General features: G+C 40.0%; 1 long non-coding RNA gene across 1 annotated transcript; it reads left to right on the top strand.

The window, feature by feature from the left end:
* Nucleotides 1–1,607: 1,607 nt before the first annotated feature.
* Nucleotides 1,608–16,252, top strand: LOC111941723 (uncharacterized). Its single transcript, XR_002870228.2, has 6 exons — nt 1,608–1,694; nt 1,868–1,929; nt 2,225–2,351; nt 8,480–8,555; nt 11,172–11,364; nt 14,113–16,252. It is a non-coding gene; the product is annotated as an uncharacterized LOC111941723 (long non-coding RNA).
* The last annotated feature ends 8,020 nt before the right edge of the window (nt 16,253–24,272 follow it).

Genomic DNA, 24,272 nt, shown 5'->3' with positions numbered 1-24,272 from the left:
AGCAACAAACAGAGGGTACCGATGGATCTTTGCTAGCCTCCCCACTCTTTCCACAGGCCACAGCTCTGCTCATTTTTCAGCTATTTGGTGACTCTCTATTTCTGTAGCTGCAATGATTAAATGTCCCCTTGCAAGACATTTTCCCTGGCAAGTTCCACATCCCACAGCATTCATCAGTGGTATATCATCCAGATGGAGTTCCATTCACAGTAGTCTTCTATTAGATGATAGCTTCCTTTGTTCCAGACTCTCCCTGCCCATGTGAGACTAGACACGATGACAGAAGTGTTTTCCTGTAGCAGCACATCTACAGAGTTCAATGCTTCCTCTGGAAGGCCCTCCAGCACAACTCACAGCCCAAGAAAACAGCTGTTGTAGGTTTTACTCGGTCTATATCTTCCTGGGTTCAGAGATTTACAGATTATATACATATTCTTAGGTTTTGATTTATCCAGTTGTGCTAGACTAATCAAGTTCAGTTTTCATTAATTGTTGTGAATCATATCTCAAGCATAATCCCCTTCCCATAACACTCTTATATCTATGAGAGTAACACGTCATTGTGAGCGATGCAGATTAATCAGGGTGTCCTTCCTACATTGTTCTTTTTCTGTCTGGCAGAGTACTGACAGGGTCTAAAGCTCAGTCTGAAAGAAGAAATTATCTGACTCTCATGAAAAAGACAATATGAAGTAGTCAGTGTGGAAAAGAGAGTGATAATAGGCTCTGGCAGACAGAGCAATTCTACTCAAAAATACTTCACAGGTGACATATACGCAGACACATGAGTGTGTATGTCACTGCGTATTTTCCCTGGAGAAAATTCAGTTGTAAGTGAAAAATTTAAACTGTTGATTTGGGTCCATACTACAAAGGGAAGAAAGAACTAGTGAGACTCAAGAGGTCTGCTTATGCAGAGAGCACCCTGTCTCTGGAATGCCTTGAACTTAGAGGAAGTACTTTGATAAAGAACTGTATGATACAATGTCCTCCATCTAACTGAACAGAGAATACTTCATTGAGAAAAGCTGTACAGAGCTGTATTTCTCAGGAAAGATACACAACTTTTTTTAATGTTTTGTATGCTGCTTGCTTATTTCCTGAGATGGCTTCAATTTCCTTCAGAAATGTACAGGTGAGTTTTTGTGGCAGTCAGACCCTAAAAGGTTCACGACCCAACATATATATGATGTGAGAAAAGAGTGAGAAAAGTGAGTCCTAAACTAGAAAAACTTCATTGTAGATAAGTACAGGCTCTGATGAGCCCTTGTAAGTGCCAGAAACAGGGTTGTGCTATTCAACAAAACAGACACTGTGTAGCAAACAGGTTCACTATGCTTGTGGTGAAAAAGTTCAGTCAGTGAGCTGAGGAGATGCTGATCAACCTGTGCTGACCTCTGCTGCTTTCATTTCCCATCCTATTTCTTAATTAATTTCAGGTGCTTCATATTTTTGTACTTTGCTGTATCAACAAGGTCCTCATTAGGCCTTTTCTGTGTGATTTTTCTGCTGGTAAAGAATGATATTAATGAGAGAAACTGCCATTTAATTTCAGTCTCTCATTATTTCATATGCCATATATTCATGGAGATTTTTTTCCTCCATAGATTGAGGTAGATGGATTTCTCTAGAGCATTGCTGGCCTTTGAACCCTGGAATTTGCAGGAACTTTATGCCATGATGCTGCAGAAAAGGTGAAATTTGAGAGCTTCTATTACAGTGTGCTATCTTTGCTTAGGAACAATAGTTACTATTCATGAGCTGGGTCTATTCAGAACCAATTGTTAAGGTCTAGAGAAAGAAAGCTGTTTGTACAGGTTGTAAACAGAATTTCATAGCCTTAAACTTTCTTTTTATTGTTTTTTAGAGATACCTATGAAAGTTTACTTTTTATTCATCTCTTAACAGACGCACGTCTGATCTGACTGGGTACGTTTCCTTTGCTTCAATTGTGTTTCCTCTTTCTTTCATGTAACTGGGAATTTAGAAAACACATGCATTTCTCTGTGCTGACTCACACTCATTTCTTTAGCTGTCTTCCTAGGAGATGCAGTCAAAGAGAAGGTCAAAATTACTTTTGTTGTTCTATTGAAAGCTTTAAGTGCTAGTCTGGATTGACAGATGTAGTCTTCAATTTTGTAAAAACCTCTTTCTTTAATTTTAAGTGTGTTCCTTGCCCTGAAAAACTTTCTAAAGAACTGAGTTTTACTGTTTTGTGTGATAGCGTGCAACCTTCTCCTGAAGTCTGACAGCTGGAACAATACCTAATGGGACTGTCTGTCAATTATGACACTTCCCTGCTCAGCAAAGAAATAAAGAACAACCATTTATTTGAAACTGCATATGAACAGGTATGGAATTTTTTATGGTGAATTACTGTCAGTTATAATATCTTTTAATTACTGTCATATCCTTTTTGTGAGTCTTTTTTCACCACAAATTTTTTTCTGCAGGTTAGAAACTTTTGCTGATTTAATTCATTCTTCTGTTTTGTGTTTCTGTCCTATGTGATTTTACCTTGGACTAAAATCTCTCTAAGATAGTTCACTTCCATCAGAAGCAGAGGAATATTTATTATTAAAGCATTCTAAAACATGCTGGCTCCCTTTCATTTTTAGTTGCAAACACACACTAACTTTGTGGAGTAATTTTAAAACATTGCCATGCCCATTTTCAGTTATTGTTTAGAAAAATGTTTCTACATGTGCTTTGTTAATTGGTGTTATGCGTAGTTTTCAGGCTTGCTTTTTTTTTTTGTTAAGAATAATTAAGTCATTTAGTTCTTCTTAGTTTTGTATGTGACTGTAAATTAACCTAACTCGTTGCACAGTTTTTGGCCAAATTTTCTGCCACAGTTCATGCCAACAATCCCTAAAAAGATGAGTGACTTTTCTGGATGCTGAAGAAAATGAAACCTTGAAAGAAAAAAACAAGAATGTCACTTATTGCACTAAGATTGTTCTGTCCACAATAAGTTCTTCCTTACTTAAAGCATTTCAATTAGAAATGTGGCTATTCGGACCCATAATAAGGGACTTCCCCTACTCTCACCTGTCCCTTACCAATTATGTCTCAATCGTCACAGTATAGCTTGTGTAAGTAATAGAAGTTATAGCAAAAGTTTCCTCCTGAAAGAGCTGTGGATGACTCATTGGCTTAAATATACTCTCTGACTCAACCAGAAGCACTGTGGTGATGTGCACAGACTAAGAAATAGAGCCTTTTCCCAGGAGTCTGGGAGTCTGGAGGAAGGTGAGACTGATCTACCTGTGGTAGACTAATGGGAGAAAAGAAAGAAAAAAGAAAGGGAAAAGGAAAGAAAGAGAAAAGGAAAGAAAGAGGAAAGGAAAGAAAGAGGAAAGGAAAGAAAGAGGAAAGGAAAGAGGAAAGGAAAGAAAGAGGCGAGGCGAGGCAAGGCAAGGCAGGGTGAGGCAAGGCAAGGCAAAGGCAAAGGCAAGGCAAAGGCAAAGGCAAGGCAACGACAAGGCAAAGGCAAGGCAAGGCAAGGCAGGGCAGGGTAAGGCAAGGCAAGGCAAGGGCAAGGGCAAGGGCAAAGGCAAGGCAAAGGCTAGGCAAAGGCTAGGCAAAGGCAAGGCAAGGCAAGGCAAGGCAAAGGCAAGGCAAGGCAAGGAAGAAACAAGATACAACTGAATCTCTCAGAATTTGCCCATCTGAACTGCAGAAATGTTCTTCACAAGCTGAAGTAGACATCTGAGATTCCAGATAGACTTCTGAAATCTCAACAGGATTAAGGTATTTTTCTGGAATACCCTCAGTTTTGGATGATTTCCACAAAGCAGAAGCAGTGTGTTTCAGCTCTCAGCCTGGCTCTGAGGGACTGTCCAAGTGTGTATCCTGGTTTCTTTTGGTTTCTCTTTGGTGGTGGCCAGTTGCTCAGATACTGCTGGGCAGTACCTGGGAGACTGGAGCCCTGAGTGAGCAAAGCACCTCTGGATACACCCTTCCTAAAGAGAGCAGTACAAGCCTGTGTACTGCCCATAATGCTTGGTACTGCTTCATGTTGCTCAGTTTGTTCTTCTCGAGTGTCGTGGTTTTAAACCACTAACTAAGAAAATTATTTACTTCTTGCTGTGAGATATGGATTAGAATAAGAGCAAAACAGGCATACAACTTAAAAGGGAAAAAAAAAGAAAGTTTATTGACAAACCACAATAATAAGAACACCAGAATAAACTTCCAGAAAAACCTTTCCATCTCCTATCCACCCACTATTCTCTTGTTCACATGACAACAGAGACAAAAACTCTGGAACTCTGATGGTTAAAACAGTCCCAATTCTTGCTAGTATGTTCACCAGTCTTTATAGAGAAACAGAAGTTTCTTCCTGTTAATTTATGGAGTTTCTCACAAGAAAACTATTTTTGTTATAGTTTTCTATTGCCCTAATGTTAGCTGCTCAGAGCTGCTATTATTAGAGTTCACTCCTCCCATTTTCACATCACTCTGAAGTAAGTATGGGCCATGTGTCTAGAGATAACATTTTTAAGGATAAGTTATTCAAAGGCAAAAAAAAGTCTTCTTCATCTGTTCCTGTGAGCTTCACCAGAAAACAGTTTTCTCATGGCCTCTCAGGGCTTCAAATCTCTCAACAGTTTTCTCATGGCCTCTCAAGGCTTTTAATCTCCCAGTACTTCACTATACTATAATTACTCTTTACTCAAATTTACACTTTGAACACTATTCCTCTCTAGATCCTATATCATGAATTAAAGGAGTTCTTTTCAGGACTTTATTGTCCATCTCCATAGTTTTAACAGGGAGATATTTCAGCTTAATTAAAGCATCTTCTTAATTCTCTACCTTTCCTGAAGCTTCTTTTCTTTCTTGTCACTGGTAGTTTATAAAGTCTCTTTTCATGTTGATCTTTCTTTCTCTCTCTCTCTGGATAAAAAGATTAATCCGCAAGTCTCATCTGGGTAATGAAAGAGTTAACATCTTGCCCAGGCTTTTGTAGATGGTTCGGTGATCTCTGCCGAACACGAGCTGGAGCTGTCTGCGATGGAAAGTTCCTCATGGCTGCTCTGGAGCGTGTGGTCGCTGCTCCAACCCGCTGCAAGTCCAGGGCCTCCCTCTTTCTTCACTGGGCAGTTTCTAGTGAATGTAGTTACAGCAAAACCTGCAGCCGAGCCAGAGATCGGCTCGACCTGGCCTGGGCCCAAGGAAAACCTTCCCCAGGCCCCCCCATCTCCCGGCCGGGAGACGGGGCAGGCCCGGCCCCATCCCCGCCCGGCCGCATGGCCTGGGCAGGGACGGGAGGCCTGGAGCTCCGCCACCCGTCACAGCCAGGAAACAAAGAGAGCCCAGAGAGCTCTGCTTTTACACTTTAAGGTAGGGTTCACAAGTTGATCCCACTTTCCAATGGCCTAAACTGCTGTCAATTCCCAGCAATGACCGATAATTGGTCAGGAGAAAAAACTCCAAGCACTTCCCAGCAACTCCACCTCCCTTAAAGGTAAAGTAACTCCATGACATCGAGAAACAACTCATACCTAGGGAAGTAACAGATCTTTTTTTGTTGCATGTGCTGGTCAGGCTTCATAGATAGGCTGAAAGAATGATCCAGCTCTGCTCATGGCTGCCATAAGCTGGCACTTGCTCTTTTAAAACAGACATTACTGCAAAGCTTTAAATTTCCTCATCCATTTAGAGCAGACAGTGCTTCTCATTTGATTTTTCTTCTTTTGAGCATTCCAGCTGTGAGAGGATTTAATAAGCCACATACTTGAATTTGTCCTAGAAAAGATGGGTTTGGAACTGCCCTTTCATTTTCAGACTCTGACAGTTCTCATCTGGAAAATCTTTTTATATTTCTTGATATCTTCTTTTTGTATTCATACAGTAGCCACTGCAAATTATGCTCTTCTCAGCTGTTATTCTGGGAAGTGTTTATCCATGGCTTTGAAACTCAGCTGGATGTATTGCTAAGCTGGAATATACAAACCTGTGTCCTTCTCCATGAGATCACAAGACTGACTTATAGTTTGCAACTTTTACAGATACCGACCTAGTTTTATTTGCCTTATGGCTTTAGAGCTCTTGGATATTGTTGAGTCATGTTATCTGGCTCTGTCCTATGAACCTGAATGGTGGATAACATTGTAATTTGTGCAAAATTGGGTTTTTTAATGTATTAATAGATGTTCAGCAGCTTTAAGAGAAAAGATCAACTCTCACAGAGCTGTCAGCAATTGCAGACATCACTTCCAGAGTTCTCAGAGATGTCACTGAGTTTGAGAATCTGTTTAATAAATCTGGTCCTAAAAGCTCAAAAAACAAAAGCTCAGGTTAAAAAAAAAAAAAAGGGGGTGGGGAGGGGAGGGAATTGAAGCATTTTAGAGGTTGTCAGCTCTCTTGTTTAAAGTGAGAGACAGCAGATGGGCATTTCTAGAAGTCTATGCATCACTTATGACTGTGTCTGTTCCACTACTGGGTTTTCTTAACTACACTGAGAGAATACCTGATCCTGTATACACAATTTCTCTGCCAATAGGAAACCATCCTAAAAGAGACCCAAATATCTGCTGCAGATCTCAAAGGGACAGTACTGAAAGGGCCTGTCTGTCTCCTGCCTGTGGATCACTTCCTGCTGCTCAGTACGATTTCCCTTGGTCCAGGTCCAGGTACCTGTTTGAGCTCCTGGATACCTTGTCCCTCACTCCTGTCTGCCCAAGCACTACAATTCACTGGTCTCTGTAAGGTGCTCCTCATGTCCAAGAAGAACAGCAGACATTTGTAACTGCTCTGTGTAGGATCTGTTCAGTGCAGAGTACAGTACAGAGGAGGAGAATGATCATAAATCTGTGAGGGCCTTAGAAATGAGTAAACAGACTTGTATGACTATGGCAATCAGTAAACACGCTGCACCATGGAAAAGAGAAAACTGAGAAGGTATGTGAGATGGTTCTGTAGATTCCGGTGTGGTCCTAAGGTGAATGGAGTTTGACTATGCACTGTCCCTTCTAAGCAAAGTTACAGGGCAACACATGAATAAGAAGGAAGGAGTTTCAAAACAGGATTTCTTTTGTTCTTTATACAATTTATCATTAATCATTATAACTCCTTGCTGCAGGATACTGTGACTGTTAAAAGTTCACACAGATTCTGAAGGCATATTGACAAATTCATAGGAAAGAAATTAACTGGGGCCTCTTGAATATAAAAACATCTCCTTTGGCTGGGGAAGTCCTTGAACTGCAAGTTGCTTGTGATTAAGAGAGTATTGCTGCATACTTACCCAGTTCTGCTCTCTCCAATACATTTGCTTTTGTCTAGTGTTACAGACAAGCTGGGCTAAATTGTCCCTTGATTTAGACCAAAAATGGCTATTTTTTGTTAAAAGATGAGATTCTGTGGACAGTGTTGGAAAACCCAATCCTTAAGATTTTCACAATCTTGCAGCTCTCCTCAAACTTCAGAAGCTGGGTACTATTTGTGGTAGAGAAATAAGGCGCAGTATTTTGCTCTCTCTTACCATGTTGCTGATTGCAACTATGTGATCATTGTTTGCTTAGCAAACGAAAAACCAATTCTTTCATCCCCTCTTCAAAATATACTCGGGTAGAGAACTGATATCCCCCAATTCTGCTCTGAACACCTTCCAGCTGTGCACTGACATAACTGATGACCAGGAGGCAGCTGGGAGAGGGGCTGTATCTGTTCTGCTCAGCCAGAGTCTCAAATGTTACCTTCTTTTGCCTTTCTTTTGGACAAGTTCTATAACAGAAACATTTAAAGCCTTTCCCCATGTTTGTAGAACTCCTTTAAAGGATAGGTTGATTTTGCTTGCTTTTTCTTGGTTAATTAATGTGCCTCTAAGTCTTTCTGAAACTCAGCTTTTTTCCTATCATGCCTTTTGATGTTTCTGTTTTAAAATTCCAATTGTTCCACTGCCATCTCCAGGGATCAAGATTTGCATTTACCTTTTAATTTCTGACAAATTCAGGATTTTTCTTTTTGCATTTTAAATACAAAAAGCAATGTGAGTATTCTAACCCATAATTTAGGACTCTCCCCTGTCTTATCAATTGTGTCTCAATATTTATAGTATAGCATCCTTGCTTATGCCAGTAATTGCAAAAATAAATTATTTTTATAATTTATTTATAATTATATTATTTAAAATTATAATGCTATAATTTATTTATAATATTTGCAATATATTTATAATTACTATAAATTAAATTGCAAAATTAAATATAAAAAATTGTTTTGAACCAAATATTTTCCAGTGTGAAAGGGTTCTTTGCTCTTAAAACTCCATTTTTCAGCCCTCTTAATGATAGTGGCTAGGATATACAGTGCACTTTTGGGTGAGTAACACACCAGTGAGGCACCTGACATAAGTCTTTCTGACTTATGCTGCTCAGCCTTTTTGTCACAGGAGCTTTAAGGATGCATTATCACTTCATGAGCAAGAGGTTTGTCTTATGCTCTTTATCTCTTTCCTTTTCTCCTCCAGCTGTGAGCCTTGTGCTGCTTGTATGGATGCAACAGAGTGCAGTACAATGTCCTGGAGCTCTAACAGCCTGAGAAAGGTTTGTTCTAGGCGGGAGAACCAGAAGTAACTGTTTTCTGGCTGTATATTAAAAAGGATAACCAGCCCTAACCCCCATGAGGGCAGTCTAGTTGGTAGTTTGGATATCAAGCTCTCCTGGAGTGCAAGAAGTCATTATTGAATAGTTGCACACTCCTCAAGCTGTTCAAGTACAGCCCTACTGAGGAATGACATAGGCACAGGGAGGTTATATAATCAGAACCAAGAAGTGAGTCTTGTTGACCAATCCTGGACCTTTCACCCCTACATGCCCACAGTGCCTTGCTGCTGGGTTATCTCTTTTGATGAGAGTAGCTTGAGTCTGTTTATAGCCCTTGCAGACAGACTTAAAACATGGTGAACCAATCTGTGTGGATCATAACAGTGGTCTAGAGCTCCACAGGGCCCTCTGGCCAGATCCCATCAACACTGGACAGCACTGGGCTTTAGTAGTAGTGATAGACGTTCAGACCAGATAAGTAGTTCCCTGGGCATCCCCTCACAAAAGAAAAGCCTATTGTCTGGCAGGGTCAAGCATATCAGGGCTTCCAGTAAGCACTGCTCAGAGCGTGTGCTGTGAAAACCTTTCTGTGGAGGTGAGTTGGTGTGCCCTACAGACAATTTCATAACATCAGAGACTGAAACATACAGATTTCCCAGCCCTCTTATGGTAGATTGCCTGTCTCTCTGTGGTAGAGACTCACTGATGGCTACTAAGATTTTGTGTTGCTCCAAGAGCACTGGGAATGTCTGCTGACATATCCCAACTCCTTCAAGAATGCACATTCACCTTCTTCTTCTTTTGCACAAAACAGTTAAGATGTGTCCATATCAGGAGCTAAACTTCTCATGTTATCACTGGAGCACCTGTGACACTTGGGAATCAAGTTCATTGAGCAGAAGACATACATTATAGTTTATAATCAAGAGGTCTTGACTCAAAAATATGCAAATGCCGCCAATCTTTTCTACCTTTTCTTGTAGCTGGAAGGACTTGAAAGTAGGCTTATTACATAGTGAAGAAGGGAGAGGTCAGTACTCCATAAAGATGAAGGCTGCTTTGGATATGTTAGTGCATCCTCCAGGGTACTCATAACTTACAGCTGAAACAGGGAGTTCTCCATGGACTCTGGCTGCTCAGAAGAAGAAAAGTTTTATTTATCTCATTAGCATGCTTAGGGAAAGATTTACATATAAAAGTCTGCCTTGTTGGACAGGAACAACACAAGGTAGCAATACTTTTAAAGATAAAAACATCCAGGCACAATCTCCTCAATGTATTTCCCCACAAATCTTCTTCATATTTACAATCTGTTAGATCATCTAGGAGACAGAATGAGTCATGTCAAAGCTACCCTTGGTAATTTACTGACGCCAAGCAGAGTAGGTAAAGAGTGCTAAAAACAAACCCAGGGAAACAGGCCGTGTTCTGCAGTTAAGAGCTACTGGCAAAAGAGCACTCTCTTTCATGGTAAGAGTTAACATGAAAACTGGAAGGCTTTAAATCAAGAAAGATGATGAATGCATGTTGCACTTGTTTAGCTTGGTGTATGAGAACTCTGAAAGGCTACATTAACTGTTCTAACTGTATAGGGACAGAAAACCAGGATGAAGTCTATATGAAAACTGCCTTCAGTTTCTTGTGCCATGGAGAAGTGATTAATTTTCAGACCCACCTTATTTAAACTCTGTTGCCTAAATGTCCATGGTAATGAAAATAAGTTCCCAATTTTTGTTAATGCTGTATGACGACCCACCCTGACTGTTCAGGTTTCTCCTCTACAGTCCAAATCTGCAGTAGCTAGCCAGTGGGTTAGAGTAGTTTTATAGCTGACAGTAGAAAATAAATACTGATGGAGCTCAAAGACACTACAAATTAGAGAAACATGCATTTACCTCTCAGGACAGGTATAGAGAGTTTATTCCTTCTCATGCCCTCTAGAAATATCTGAGATTAACAGATTCAGGCGCAGCAAGTTCTTCCAGAATAACCTTCACTGTTGCAACATAAACACCTTCAGAACAATTAATACAAAATTTTCAGGTTTTTTTCAGAAAAAAAAAAGGTATCATGTTTTTCAGACTGAGAAAAAAAAAAAAAGGGAATTCAGAATCAAAAACTACTTTCTGAAGTCTAAATTCCTTTATTTTTCTCCTTTTCTTATGTGTTCACTTGAGATTTTGTTTAGTTGGTTTGATAGTTTTGTTGCTACTTAAACAATGAAGGTTTTCTAAAATTATGCTTTTTCCTTTACGGCACAGTTTTCTGTGTCATTTTCTGAAAATTTCAGAATAGGTGGTACATGTCATACATTAAGTCAGTTTTGAAACCAGTTCCTGCACAAATAGATGGCTCCTTCTTTTATGTGTTTTTTATCACATCAGAGATCATTTAAGCCTGCTAAGCAATTAAAAATGTATAATTAAGCATGTGAGCAGCTGATAATGTAAACCTGTGAGGGATCATCTGTTTGAGATTATTCTTCCAGGTTCCCTAATTTAGTGGGCTGGAGGGTTATTTGTGAAAATCTGGGGAAAGAGCATTTTTTAACACAGTACACCTGAGCACAATGTTTGACATGTTGAATATTTTACCTATAATTTTTTATCATGGCAGGTGAAATGAAGTGCAAAGATTGAGCCAGCCATAGATTTTCCTATTAATTCGCTGAGCAGAAGGTGTCTGCAGTCTGCACCTTCATACTGCTGGTAGGAGGGATACTGAAGATGCTGATGCCTCAATATACTGCTGCTTGCAGAGATTTATCTTGCCCACACAGATGATTTTTCTTTCTCATCCTGTTGTCAAGGTAAAGAATTGCTACTAATCATACATTTGGTGAGCTATTACAGCAGTCCCTAGCTTCCTAGGTGATATTTTCCATGAAAAGGGATAAATATCAGCTGACCCCAGATGTCAAAGAAGTTTGAACTGTGTGCTTGATATGTAGTCATTATATTCCCAAAACCTCAAAATAATTGTTAAAATAGATTTTCCCTTTTCTTCTTTCTTTTATTAATTTGTCCATTTGTGGGGGAGACTTGCTTCAGACTGCAGATGATGATGTCCTAACTTGTTAAGGCTTTCAGATGTGCACAGAGCTTTAAATTTTACCTGAATTCTGGAAAATCAGCTGTGCAGGTCCCCTCTGATTCAGTACACAGAATTCAGTACATTGTATAGGGCATTGGCTCCTTTATCTTTTATACAGTCAGGATAAAGGAATGTTCTGCCGACACCTAGAACTGTTCCCAAGGGCTTGAGGTAAGGAAAGGTAGCAGAAATCACAAAGGAAAGGAGGGAGAACAGACTACAAACCTGCAGGTCTTTCAAAGTATTAGGACTGCTAGAATTGTATGATGAATCTGACACATTTTGGAGAAGGTACCTAGATTTTATCAGAAAGCTAGGGACAAAATTTTCTACGTCATTTATATCTCTATTGCCTCCAAATGTGCCTCCTCCATCTGCCTGAACCTCTTTCAGCAGTGGTGAAAATATGCACAAATTTACCAACAATGAGGTTCTAAGGCTTCATAACTTCACCTGATCAGCACTTCTCATCTGTAGGTCGGTACTGACTTCCCAGACATATCCCCCTGCAGACCACTTTCTTAAGATCTCAGTGAAACCAATGTATTCAAATAGACTAACTGTCTTGTCATTAGAAATGCCACTTGTTGATATTTGCTTTTCAAAGAAAAAGAGCTACAGTGAGCTTGGACAGAGAGCAAACCACGGTGACTGGTTCTGTCACTTTTGTGAAAGCAGATGGTGTGCTATGTGACAGATGCTTTCCATTATATCCCACCTGACATAATTAGCAGTTTTCTATACACTCAGCATCCAGGATGATACTTTTCCATTCCAGGTGTGTAGCTCTGGCCAAATGCTTTAGAAATTTTCAGGTGAACCTGCTCAGCTGTTTTGAATGAGACTTAGAATATATTCACTGGTGCATTGCTGCCTGACAAAAGAAATGGGCTGAGAAGGGAGAAGAGTAAAGAAAAGGGATGTTCTGGTGAGAAAGTACAAGTGTATGTGTCTGATCCAGAGGCACTGGATAATCTGGAAAGAAACTATGTGTGTAACTGGGGCCCATATACTGTAAACAGCCAGGATTCCTTTCTCTCACCAGCTCTTCTGCTGTCAGTTATTAATTACATTAGCAACAGCAATCAGTCTCAGACATTGTTTCTTGATAAGGCAGAATTTATTTCCAGGTCAGTAAATCAGAGATTGCTTTGAGAGTTGAAACAGCTATTAAAAAAAATCACCAATTTCGGAGCATAAAGGAAAATTCCTATGGAGTTCATTTTTCAATCTTGTAATGACAAGATTAAAAGAAGCATTGCATTTATGAATCATCCAGAAATCCTCCTAATCTTCCTCTGTTTTTTAAACTAATTAAAGTAAGTCATTTTCTATCCTCTGCCACTGCTCTGTGTCTTGGCACAAGACTTTTAGCCTTTAGATATGCAATTCACATTGAAATTTTTATTGATTTGCTCCATGCTGTTTAACTCCAAAGCTTGGTTCCCTGTGGTCTTGTAATATTAAAACAGTTACAAAGATAATCTAGTGCATCTATGTTCTCTGTGTGTATGGTGTGATAGCTCCAAATATGGATGGGTTTTATTTATTATGGGACAAAGGCAGAGCTGCCTTTCCTGTAGTACATTAATTTCTCCATACATAGGAAAGGATAGTTTTATTTCTTTCCTTCTTTAAAGACAGCTGTAGGGGAGAAGGGATGTTTCTAGTTTGTTAGCACACCGGCAAGGTGCTGTGCAAATAGTTATATAGATAAGAAAGTAGTTATAATAAGCTTCTTCTGAAAGCAAATAGTTAACCAAAAAGGATAGATAGTACTGCTCCTGGCTTCCTCACTGTCTTTCCTCATCATGACTATGCCATGTTTTATGCATTGCCTGCTCTCTCCACACCCTAGCTCCCAGCTGTGTCTCACACAAGGCAAACATACCTAGCCCATCACCCTCTGGTTCTTCAGCCCCATGCACCAAATCTTGTCCTCACAGGGTAAGGAGAAAGAGCAGAGGGGAAAGAAGGAATATGTGTCACTTTACAACCTGGCCATCAGAAATTGATGTATGATACAGCAGAGACAACAAGGTCTCAGCTGTACAACTCTGCTGCTTAACTAAACACTTGCTGTTTTCTGAGTTGCCAGTGTGAAAGAAAGGTAAAGACGTTCCTAATTTGCTGAAGGCCCAGATAAATGGCATCATCTCTCTGCCACTGTTGCAGGGAAAGGGGGTTGGCAAGGGCTGGGAAGAAAGTTTAGCTTTTTCTTGCCAAGAACAGCTCATTCAAGATTCAAGGTGACACAGCAATCAATGTGATGGATTGTGACAAGTCTGGCAGACCAAAAATTCTCAGGAGAGATGCTATGGCAGCTTCAGGTTGTATCATTTGACCATTTTCCTGTTCTGCTTCTGTTTTCTGTAGAGAGAAATGTTCATTTTATAAAAGTTTTTTAAAATTAAAATTATTCATTATGATGGTGATGATGACAGTATTTTTTTCTCTCTTCAAGAACTGCAGAGTATCAACAAGATTCCTCATTATGCCTTTTGAAAGGATGGCTGTATTCAAAGATGAAGGAGAAGAAAGGCAAAGTCTGATTTCTGGACTTAAAAGAGCTCTCATAAAAGGCAGATATTTAGATCAGACTGAAATGGCCTGAAACCATCTTTATTATTCTGGCATTCAAGCAGTCAGCTTGCCAGCTTGAAATTCCACACATCTTATAGATGAAACATATTCTTTGGGTGTGCTCAGTGGCTGCATGACTCCTCATCAAGTAAAGTATTTTGCAGTCAGTGGGTTGGATCCATACACTGGAACAAACTGGATGTAAGATTACTTTGTACTGGTCATTTCTTCCAAGCCACTATAAAGGACTGCTGACAGCTATAATCCTTGCATTGCCCACATTATGCAACAATAAGCCAGCATGTATCTGAGAAGCTGTTTAGATAGAAATTATTCTCTCCATGGAGAATTGCCAGACTCTTCTATTTGTGTGAGCAACCAATAAATGGCTAATGACACTTACCACTTTCCCAAGAATTTTCACCCAGTTTGCGCTGTATTTCACTTTCACTACAGTCCCATGTGTAATGGAGCACACAGATAATGTGTAGAATAGCAACTTAGATGAATCTGGTCTCACAAAGATGAACAGAAGAGGGAATACATGTACAATTTGAAATAACTGTACAGAAAAAGAAGCTCCTAACTTCTAGAAATAAAATTATGCACAGAAAGAAATAGACACCAAATAATGGAATTAGACAAATAAGCAGAACTGGTAGGTAAGAAGAAGGAATCCCTCAGCAATTTTCTGCCTTAAAGGTGAATACCAGAAAGGGTCTGAAGAACTTCTGGAATGAAGGGCCTTTCTGTACCCACTACTCTGCTTGCAGCCAGTGCTGATGCCTTTTTGAAGTTATAAGTAGAGCCTGTGGGAACAGTGCTATGTTTTGAGATCCAAATCTCTTTAAATGATCATTCCACTTTTTTTACCCAGCATTTGGGTAAGCATGGATTGTTAGAACCCTGGGCAGAGAATTTCAGGCTTTCTGTGCTGACAGCCAGTGACCCACAGGAGAACACTGTATTTCAGCTGAGGCCATGGAAAAGGCTTCCAAAACTGAGTGATAGAACTGAGGCTGTGGGTGTGTAGTTTGAATAGTGTTATATCACATGGTGGAAAATTTCGAGTCTGAGGTTTTGGGATATAGTAATATATGTGTAGCAAGATGAAAGTTTTAGGGCGTAGGCTTGTCTTACTTTTTCACCTTCTTCTTTATGGGTTTGGCTGGTATTGTGTGTGATTGGGTAGAAATGTCCACACTGCGGAATTCAGGTGTTTCGTTATTGGGCTAAAAGTAAAAATAAATTAGTTGGAATTTTATAGCTGTGTAGTTTACACTTAAAAGGCCTTGTAGAGAGAGATCTGGGGTTCCATTTTTAGGTTGTTAGCTTAGTGTGGTGAAGAGCTCACAGTCTGTGAGAATGTAGCATAGATAAGAAATAATAAACATCTCTGAGTCCAAACAAGAATACCATCTCTCCCTCATTAATCCTGACCCTGAGGAAAATAACCACAAAACATTTTATAATGGATCTGCTGTAAATCTGAGTGTAGGGTCTGAGCCTAGAAAAAAGATCATGTCCAAGCTATTACCTGTTGACACCTACCCCTACACACTGTGTGCTTCAAAGCCTGCAGAGGCCCATTCACTCCAGCTGGGCTTAGTGTATGCTCCCCACTGGAGAAGGTTTCCTGCAGGAAACAGCTGCAAGGTCTTCCTTCTCTTCCCCCCTCCAGTACTGGCAGTCCTTAGCAAAAGGGAAGTAGTGCCTTCAGTATCTCTATTTCTGCACTGTTGAAGCTGAGCAGCATCAGCTTCCTGGAGCACAAGGAAAACACTGCTTTTCCTCTTTGGATTGGTACTATTTTGGAAAACTTAGTGTCCCCCCTTTTTCCTCATTCTGATCTTGTTGATAAATATCTAAGCTGATTTTCCTGGGCCAAAATTCTTCCTAAGACAGAAGATCTCAATTTCCTAGACAAATGATGCAAAAAAAATTTAAAAATTAAGAAGGCTTTTTCTGCTGTTGGTCTGCCAGATTTTTTGTTTTCTAAAGTAAACTGTTCTCTGAGCTTACATCTGCCTGTGATGTTCCAGTAGTCCTTTTTTTATTATTTTTTTTCTCTATTGAGTCCTTCTTTTATGTAGCCACCACCAATTAAGTTCATCCTGATGCCTTTTCCTGGTTTTAAAATTGAGAGCCAGACATAGTTAAAAGATAAGGGGATTTTATCTTGGTATTTTAATATGGGTCCTTATGGTGCACTGTCTCCCCATGGTGGGATGTGCTTCAATGTGCACACACCATAGATCATGTATGCAATTTATAGACCTTACAAACTGGCATATCTAACAAGGATGCACCAATGGGAGGCCTGGATGAATGGCCTGATATTCCCCCATCTGCAGAATTCCCCCCCTGGGTGGGCCAAATCTCTGGTTTACAGGATAGGTTCTAGAGAAGACCTTGGTTTCCCCATATAGCTTTGCATTTTCCAGCCTCCTTTTTCAAGGCCTTTAGGATGTTTGGTCCCCATGCCTAACAGAACACTAGGGCTATGCTACGTTATCAGACTTAAGCAATTGCAAGTATGCATGCTAAGAATACTGAGGATCATGCAAGTTATATAAAAGGAAAGGCAAAAAATCATCTAGGCATCAATCCAGTCATTGTTGTTTGCACCTAGTTTCTGCCTCCCAACTGGATCAACCTTCTCTGCCTGGCCATATGATGGGTCAGGCCACCTGCACATTCCTAGGCTTTCAAGAGAACAGGAAAAAATAGGAATCATCCATAGTTACTCTTCGTATCTAGAAAGTCCATTATCTACCCAAGAGAGCCTCTTCACTCATGTCTGTTTTTCCCTGCTTGCTCTCTCCTGTTGAGAGTGTCAGAGACAGCAGCTGTGAGAGTTGGCAGAGGTGAACCCTGAGGGAAGTCATGGAAACCTGGCTGTTTTCTGCAGCTTTCCTACTCAGCTTGTCACTGGAATTGAGAAGTTAAACTTGAGCTATATAGTTGCAGGCTTATTGTTCATGACTTTTGACATGGTCTACTTCTGTATCCTCCTATGAAAGCAGATTCCACAAATTTATTCCCCACTGGATTCTTTTATTTTTTTAAACCGATTTCATGCTAATTTTATGGAATCCTCCTTTGCTCTTGGACTGCAGAACAGTCTTTCTCTGGAAGTCCACCACCTGATTGCTTTTACCTGTCCAATCCTCACTGCCACCTATTTAGAGTGCTGCAGAACAGAACTGCATATAGTGGTTATGAAGTAGAAGCACTATGGTTTTAGGTACAAAAGAATGATTCCCTCCATCCTCCTCTGCATCCTTCCCTGGTGATGCTTAGCATTTTTCTGGGTTTCTTTCAACTCAGTGCTATTGCATGCTGAAGCAGTATTTGCAGAAACCTGTCTGCAGTAGCTCTGAGAGCTCTGTCTTCAGCTGAATTGCCGGTTCTGCTCTCAGTGCCACAATAACATGGCTTATAATTATTTATTTTAGACACTTTGTTTTGTGTTTATGCTGGAGGTCATCAGCCATTCTTTTGCCCACTAAATCACTTTTGAAAGGTCTGACTGAAAGACTATCAGACTATCTAGCAGAAGGGTTGGAAGTTTCACTATTCAGCTCCTTCACAAGTTTTGAGATGAGGATGCTGAGTAAAACCTGAGGGACATCATTACTGATTATTTTCAACTCAGCAAAATGACAATTAAGTTTCTTTATCTTCAACTTGATTTCAGTCTGTGAAATAACCTAAGTTTCTTAACAACCCCTCTGATTTTGGGACGCTTTCCTCTCCCTCCCCAGTGCACAAGGCTTAGGTAAGTGATCCTCAGGAGAATTCTGTACTTCTGAGCCTCTGTTTGTACCCAGTTCTGGATTTTCAATAACGATTATGCAGCACAGGCAGGGCAGACCTCTTGTTTTTAGGACTAGCCCCGGGTGCCTGCTGATTTCCTCTTTCTGCAGTGAGCCTGTGACAGGATGGGTTGAGAAGCTTTACAGCTTTCTGTGATGTTGCACCCTCCTCCTTCCACTCATAGATGGTGTTTGTCGGCAGCGAGACGCTGACTGAGAGGTGAGACATGTAGAGATGTGTATTCATATTTTCCCCCACAGTGGTACAGCTCCCTCTGACACTTCCTGCCACTCTGCTCAGATGCTGCAACTACAGTGTTATAAGTGCATGTAGAATATTGCAGAATGCACAGCCAGCACTTACACAGAAGACCAATATTATAACCTGTAACAAAAAAGTGGGTCTGTAGGACCTTACCTGTGTGCTCTGACTGAAACTTTACCCAAGATCATGTGAGGCTCACTACTGTGGCTTGTGCTGGCCTCCTGGTCATCTTCCTTAAAATACTTCGCAAGAGACACAGAAGGAAGAGTGGGATATCCAATCAGGTTAAGCTATGAATTTCTCATCTTACTTAGAAAGGGAGTGTTTCTGGACACAAGAACAGTGAAATCCTGAGATCAAGGCAGAATTGATGGCACTGGGAACCTGAGAACCATCTGGATGCTGCAGTGAATATCAGCTGAGATTCTGAGTACTGGGCTCTCACCTGTGTTTACAGAAGAGTCCTCAGTTTGCACATGCTGAGATTTATCCCTGTATCTCTTAGAGCTGCCCTGTTCTTTCATCTTGTCTGGCATGAGGTGGACAAAGACATTTAGGAACCCTGTGGCAGGACAGGACAGCTCACTCATTCTGTTTTCAGCTGCAATGCAATCACTACTAAACATTAATGCACAAACAATCTCAACCTTCTCTGCTGAACGAAAGCAAGCAAAGCTGTTGGAATCTCTGTGGATTCAAGAAGGAGGAGCATTAGCTGTTAACAATCACATAAAAAAATGAATGGCTCTTCTCTGCACTAGGCACTTTTTTCTACATTTTCCATAGAGCAATTTACCATTTTTTCCCCTAATAGTGGTTTCTAAAAAGAAGTGCAAATTTTAAATTATTGTCATCTATATGTGCTGTTATTTGCCTTTTAAGCAATATTGCTTTTAATTTTGTATGTCCTTTATTCTTTCTTGAAAGAAAAATTAATTTACCATCTTCATTCAATGCATAATCTTTCTCTGCTGCACTGACGTTCACAAAGCATTATTCTGAAAGGACACTTCATTCCAGCAAATTCTCTGTGTTTTCAGTGCTGTACAAGTAAAATTTGCTTCAGAGGCATATAAGGAGAAATCTCCTTATCTTTGTATAATCAGTGGCATTAGCATCTGAAAGTCTCTAAATAATGGGTATGTGGCAAAAAAAACACCTGTGTCATTCTGCTTTTAGAGGGCTGTGAAGGGATGAGTTGGCCAGAAAACAGCTTATTGGATTTCATCCACAGAGAAAGGTAGCCAATTCAGGAGTCTGGAACTGCCAAGAGAAGGTCAGCAGGAAAGTTCACAGCTTTTGGAAAGACCAAGAAACAAGATCCTTTTTCTCTGGGAGCTGATAGACTACAATAAAGAAAGCAGGAAATGGTGATTTTTTTTTTTTCTTCTGTGGAATAATATGTTGCTACTGAAAAAGACACCAGCAAAACAAAAAGCAACAAAAAAACAAAACCAACAAACTAAAAACAAAAACCCCAAACAAACAAACAAAAGCCAAAAAACCAAAACAAAACAAAGAAAGCCCCCCAAAAAACAAACCAAAGCAAAAAAACCCACCAAACTCAAAAAACACTCCATCTGAAAAGAACAAAGTAAGGATGAGGCATTGGAACCCAATTTTCAATGTTTACCACTCATTTTCTTTCAGTGAGGAAACATCACTGCATAGAAAAGCTTCAGGAAATTATTACCATAAAAGGATTTCCTTGTGAAACCTTCACTCCTCGGTCTGGGGCCAGGCTCAGAACTCTGAAGTTCAAGGTCATCTGTGATACAGCTGAAGAGCAGGATGGGAACAATGAGCTCCATATTATAGTATTTCAGGTCACTTTGAACCTGGGTTTCAAAAAATCCCCTTCTGATATTTATTTCTCAAAGGACTTCAGTGCAGTGATAATGTGAAGGGATTCTTGGCCCAGGAAAATAGTATGAAACATCTGCACTTATTTCTCTGTTGTAACTGAGAAGGCTACTGGTTTAGCCCTGCTGACACAAGGGCATGCATTCACAGAAATGATGGTAGGAGCATTCATTTCCTCACTTCACCTGCCTTGTTGACAGGACAAGGCTGAATTCCCCTTAAATAGCAATGAAGTGTTTTAGAGCAGTGTAGACTCACAGGTGTACCCTGCTATAAAAGAGGGCACCTTACTTATCCCGGTGAATGGTGCATTGAATAGTTATATTGCAATGCAGCAGTGTGAAAGGAACATACACATCAATTCTTGTGCCTCTTCATAGAGACACAGCTTCAGTGATGCTCAAGCTTTTTAGCTGCAGGATTCATTCCTGTATTTTTCAACTACAGTTGAAGAAGGTAACCCTAATAATAGCAAATTTTTATGATGACTCAGTGGTCCCTGAATCTTGGATGGAGGCAGAAGTCAAGCACCAGGGGGACAGAAGGAGAAGAGCCATAACTGAAATCATCGTGTCCTTCTGCCTGCAAGGCACAGTTATTCCAGAAAGAGACAGGGTTCAAATGTAAAGGACATAAGCAATCCCATGTGTCCTATAAATACAGTATTTCATTGTAGTTGCAGTCATTGTTTAGACTCCTTCTATATCTGTTAGAAAAAGAGGGTTTTTCAAGCATGATATAGCCCAGCCAGAATCTGCATAACTTGTAGGAAGAGGGGCTCTCCACAGGCCACAGCTCCTGATAGAAAATATCTATTTCCTCTGGCATAAGATCCTGCATTTTCTGCAAAGTGCCTTTGTGCTCCAGTGTGATCATCTCCGTGGGCCACGGGGAATCACTGCTCTGGAGCTTGGGCAACTTCTTCCATCTCCTTTTCTGACCTTAGTGTTTGCAGAGTCATTTCTTGAATTTTTTTTAAATCTCACTATTCACAGCTTTGTGACCTTTCTAAAATACCTTTGCTGAGAAGGGACATGAGCTTGACTCAGCTATGGCCTGTGTTAGGTCTGTTGGAACCAGCTGGAACTGCCTGGAATCATCTGTGTCCAGCACAACTTAAGTCTTGGCCTCTTCTCACAGAGGCCAGTGCTACAGACCCTCCACTGTCAAAGCCTAGACACCTACATCAAATATTTTCCACCTCTTGTCTCTGTGAAAGGGAATTGTCATTAAATTATATATTAATCATACACGCCTTAGAAACTCACTTGTATCCACAAAAACAGTTGTACCCCTGAAAATCCAAGTAACATCATCACAAACCCAGTGCGGATGAACAGTTTACACACACAGTGAAAGTCTAGCTCTTGTCCCTTCTCCATATTGCAACTACAAAATTATTGCACCACCTAAAAACATCCAGCCTTCTTCCAGGAAAGTGGGTCCTCAGCACATGTGCTGGCAGCTTGAGAAGACAAATGTTATCAGCAGAAACATGCCTCCTTCCCCTTCCTTTCCCCCAGCTTTCATTGCTAAGCAGAAGGGCATACAGTATTGGGTTATCCTTAGCATTCCCAGCTGTGTCCCTTCCCAGCGCCTCACCCACCCAGCCTGCCCTCTGCAGGGGCAAGTGAGAAGCAGAGAAGGATTCCTGCTGTCCCAGAACTGTTCAGAAATAAGTAAAACAGCAGTATGTCATCAACATTATTTCAGTCACAAGTGCAGAGCTCAGCATTACATTAGCTGTTAAGAGGAAAGTTAACTTTTTCACTTCCTCTCAGCCAGAACCCAGTGCAGCAGACAGCCACTACTAGTCCTGCTTTCTATGGCTAGAAATTGAGAATAGTCTGCATAACTGATACTAATTACTCTGTATATAGAGAAACATGTATTTCTTTGCTTCAGGGATAAAGTAGGTTTTCTCTCAACTGAGTTTTCCAAAGTAAGTTTTTCAAGTTCCATTGGGGGAAAAAATTTCTGCCTAAAAACGTTATAAAAACCCCCAAGCTGAACAAAGAATAGTTCAGTCATGTCAGCTGCAAAAGAAAAACAAACAAAAATTGAGCAGTTTCATAGCTGACCAACAAGGAGGAGAAACATGACTGAATTTTTTCAGGTTAATCCTGCAAGCTTCAGTTAGGAAGAGAATAAATTGTTATTTTAAAAGACACCACTGTGGCCAGTTGCTTAGATACTAAAAATGTCTTCATTGTGCTCCTGAAATGTGTTGCTTTAATGGAAGATGAATTGTTGCCCCATTTCTATAGGCAGAGGCATGTTCGTGTGACTAGAAGAGAGAATTCAATGTTTTGGAAGAGAAAATCCAATGTTTTTAATGCTCTTTTTAAAGAATCACTTTAAATTTGTCCCCTTTCCCTGACTCTGAAAGATGAAGAGGCACCTGTTTGCAGGCAAGGAGAATCTCTCATTAACTGTAGTGTTCTGGTCAGGATTAATGGATGTGTAAAGTTGGAGAGCACTCTTCTCCTGAAGCACATCTCCATAGACTTCTGAGGCAGCACAGTAGGGTAAAAATGACCATAGACTATCAGCATCTTCCTGGGATTTGTAAAATTAAAACAACTGGATGCACAGGACAGCCTCTAAAAAATCATTCCACATGCTATGGGACTCTGAAAGGGATTTCTCACCATTTTGAGAAATGGATTGCATTTGATGGGCTGTTTTGTGTTCCAGCCACTTTCCTGGCCTGTCCATGAGAAAAGGGGAAGTGGAAAAGAAAGAATTAAAGAAAAATACGTTTAACATTTCTTAATTCAGTACTGAAGGACTTGTGTACAAAATTCCTTGAGGTGTCTTTCCTGCATGACATGTGGGATTCATTCCCAGTTGAGAGGGTGGTAAACAATCAGGGCAGAAGTATGGAGTATTTTTTGTTTTCACATGTATGACCCTCTCCCCTTGAACCTTGCCAAACTTCTGGCCTGTAGCCTGTGTACCCTGACCTATGGGAATGCTTTGTCCCTTTATTCTTGTTTCCCCAAGCTGACTAAGTGCAGGCTGTTTTTAGGGGATCTTTCTGCTTTTACAAAGGGCAAGAGTTTGACATGTGGTATAAATTGTATATGGGCAGTCACCAAGAGGGCACAGCAAAAGCCCATGTTTTCAGAACATCAATTAAATAATGAATCCCTGTTATCCATGCTGAGTATCATGAATATGAAATGCAATTCCATGGTGGGTAGTCAGGTAAGGTAATTACTGGCAAGCTAAGGTTAAGCTATAAGCAGTTTAAGTGCTCTAAGTTTGATCTTTCAAATTCAACGATGTATGTCTTCATTTATATCTGCAGTATGTATTCAAAATATAGCTCCCTTAATGTAATTGATACAGCTGCAAATTTGTCACTTTTTAGTTTATGTAAATCCACTATAGCTCCATTGTTTCTTTTAGTAAAGCAATCTCAGTCTGAAAAGATATGACTCCAGAAAGAGCATATACTGGTATAGCTGGTACACTGATTACCTAAAAAAATGAATTGATCTTTCAAGCAGACAATGATGCACCAGGCTTCCGTGAATGGGCTGTTTATGCAGTCATTTACAAATGTCCTACCTGAATAATTTTCTTCCACAAAAGGCCATTTCATCAGAATAAAAATGTTACCAAAATTTTCTGATGAAATTTCCTTGAAAAGAAAAGGATGGAGTACAGTGCTTTGATAAGGTCAAGGCTTTTAAGAGCTGCTATTTTCTGGGATGTAGCATTCATCTTGTTTGAATTTTTATTTTTTTATAACAGTAAACACAAGCAGTTCATATGTGAATTCAGCATTGTGATGGTGCCATGACATTTGACTTCTTCCAGGTTCCTTCTTTTCACCAAAATTTACTTCAAAGGAAGAACTAACAAGAGCTAACTTTTATTCCTGCTTGTGATTTAAGAATCTGTCATTTCTAATGTCCTTCTTGAACACATAGCCAAATTATTAGTGGGTGGTCATGAGAAGTTTCAGTCTTATAATTTATTATTATTAATAATAATAATAAAATATTAAATTAATAACATTATTTCTATTTTAATTATATATCTATATATTATTTAATAATATTATCAAATTAATAATTATTAAAT

The sequence above is a fragment of the Cyanistes caeruleus genome, chromosome Z (genome assembly GCF_971803275.1).
Source record: "Cyanistes caeruleus chromosome Z, bCyaCae1.hap1.1, whole genome shotgun sequence".
NCBI lineage: Eukaryota > Metazoa > Chordata > Aves > Passeriformes > Paridae > Cyanistes > Cyanistes caeruleus.
The sequence above is the reverse complement of the archived record's forward strand: the minus strand, read 5'-3'. Positions and strand labels throughout refer to the sequence as shown.